This window comes from Cyrtonyx montezumae, unplaced genomic scaffold, assembly GCF_038088225.1.
Source record: "Cyrtonyx montezumae isolate F1298 unplaced genomic scaffold, pur_monq_1.0 scaffold_3, whole genome shotgun sequence".
Lineage (NCBI taxonomy): Eukaryota > Metazoa > Chordata > Aves > Galliformes > Odontophoridae > Cyrtonyx > Cyrtonyx montezumae.
The window spans coordinates 140,082,542-140,085,248 of record NW_027072034.1 but is presented as its reverse complement, the minus strand read 5'-3'; positions in this window follow the sequence as shown (position 1 = coordinate 140,085,248).

Genomic DNA, 2,707 nt, shown 5'->3' with positions numbered 1-2,707 from the left:
CTTGATGGCTCCAGAAATATGTCTTGACTTAAACTTGAAAGGGCATTTCTTTCTATTTTTTTGCTCCCAATTTTGCCATTTCTCTGATGGCTGACTGTAAGTCTCAGACCAAGGACCTGCAAAACGCTTGAGAATTTGGTTGCTAATTCTATAGGCCATTTTCTACTGACTCAACAGGACTGGAGTACTACTGGAAGTCTCTTTCCATTTTGATTTGAAATGTGTAAGCTCATTTTATACAGCATTTGATGCAGTTATGATTGACTAAGAATACTAAAAAAAAGCATTTTTAGTCTAATATGAGCTAGAAAGTGTTATCTTTGTGTATAAACTTTGTTATGTACATTGCTAGTTTATGGTTCAAATCAGTAATGAAAATATGGGCTAGCAAATTAATCAGAACATACCACCTCAGGATCCCATTTGGCATATCATCAAAGTATGAATGTGAAACATTCCTAAGTATTCTTCAAGAACAAGTTTTTTCTTTTTTCTTTTAACAACTATTCACCCAAACATAATTTCTCCTTGAGCATTTCTTCTGTGCTTGTTTGTGAACTTGTCTTAGTTTATCCAAAAATGTGCTAAAATGAAATGAAATGCATAAATTGGATGTTTTATTGCTAAGCTAGTTGTCCCATGAAAGAAGAAAATTTTACATGACATATTTAAGCCAGATTTCATTTCCATGTATGCCTGACCGGTTTTCTAGGAACTTGTAATCCTCCACAGCTTTTCAAATATATGGCACTTTAGAATGTATTCAAATGTATTCCAAAATAGCTCTCAGATTACTGCATGAATTCTCACCAATGAATTATGGGCGAATTTCATCTGGAGCTGTTGACTTATAAGCATATCTTAAGTCTAAATGTTCAGCTCACTCACCAGTACCTTGCTCATAGTGCATTCCTTTTCACATATCAAAATTAATTATGTGAGAGAATTGACTGTGATTTACTTCAGCGGATACACGAGTAAAATACATATCGAATACACCAGAACTGCCTGCAGTTTGTCTTCCCTTTTTTTCCTAGATCCTACTCCACTGTTTTCTTCTGAAATTTCTACAGATTTTTTCCTTGATATCTATGACTGAAATATATTGCAATCTACCTGAATTTATTCTCCCATCTTTATGTTGTTTCTTTATAGTAGCTCTCAGGCACAAACAATTTTTTTCCAAATCTCAAGCAATTCCTTTTTAATTTCTGGATATTTTAAGCTCTAATAATGCTGGCACCGTAGTTGCCCTCTATGCTCACTGTCTTTGAGCTCTTTAAAGCAGGATAGTTTACAACTTTGTATTTAGAACAGACCCTTTCAAGAACTATTAATTCACCAGAACTTCTTTATCCCTTAAGTTATATTCTCAAGATGTCTCAGTCTCTGTTCTTTGAGTCATGTCAAAGCTATCTTCTCATTTTTTTCTTTCTGTGAATTAGCAAAGGCTGTTATTTCATGATTGCTTTCACCTCCAAATTATTTTCTATCATTGGATTTTCAATCAGTTTCTTCCTGCTAGGTTTGAAATATTGCTTCCTTAGTAAAAATGAAGTCCTGTCTACAGAAACAGAAACTTTGTCCCCAACACTAGTAACCTCAGCACTTGTGTTGTCTGCATCCTGATACAATGGATCTATATAATCAAAAGTTATATGATCGCAAAAATCTACTTTATTTACTGTCCTTTTCATGTTTCAGGTGGTAGCTCAAAGACTCCTTCATGTCTCCACTTCCAGTCTTCACTTCAGCTCCTGAGCATGAAACAGTGTGTTTTTCCCATTTTGATCTTCACTCACAGACAGTGTGTGCAAACCTCTTTCCTATCTTTTCTTCTATATTTGATGCTATTCAGCTGTATAACACTATACTATGTTTCTTTTACTGAAAACAGGAAAATTAAGAAATAGGTTGTATTCGCTTTTTATTGTCTTAAAAATTCTACCATTCTCAGCCTTCTTCAAAGGTTTGCATCAAACATTTTGTCCTATTTTTCCCCAAAATAGAATAAGATGAGAAGAGAAAACAAACAATCATATGCCCCTTGATGGCCAAGACAGAGAGAACCTATTGTTCTCGTGTATTTCAAATTCTGAAAAGATAGAATCAATAGAGAGATTAAGGCTGAAATGTGCATCTGGGGCTCATACTGTCCAAGCATTTTTTTCAAAGCAAAACCAAGTTCAAAGTGAGGTCAGGATGCTCAGGACCTTATCCTCTCAAGTTCTGAAAATCTCCAAACATGGAGATGAATTATTTTAATTCTGTCCAGCCAAATTATCTCACATAAGTTTTCACATCATAACATGATTGATCCTAAACATATATTCTATATATATTAGCTATTTTGATTTCTCAAAGAAGCCAGCACTGACTCTGAGAACATCTGAAATGTTTGGTCATACAGTTACCTGAAACCTGTTTTAATTACGTAGACTTGTTATGAGGAAGGTCACAGGGAGAAAGTCATGAGGAGACAGGCAACTAGCCTTGGTTTATGATGAACACTTATCTTATCAACCTACTGTTAATAAAGTCACTAAGACCATCAAGAGCAAGATTTAATTTTAACTTGTTTTACTGGTCCACTTTAGCAATGGCTAAAGGTGATAGTTTGGAAAAATATTAATCAGAGTTAGCTATTTAAAGTCAGACCTATCTTTTCAGCAATTTCTTCAGGAAAGTTCAGCAACAGCCATCAACC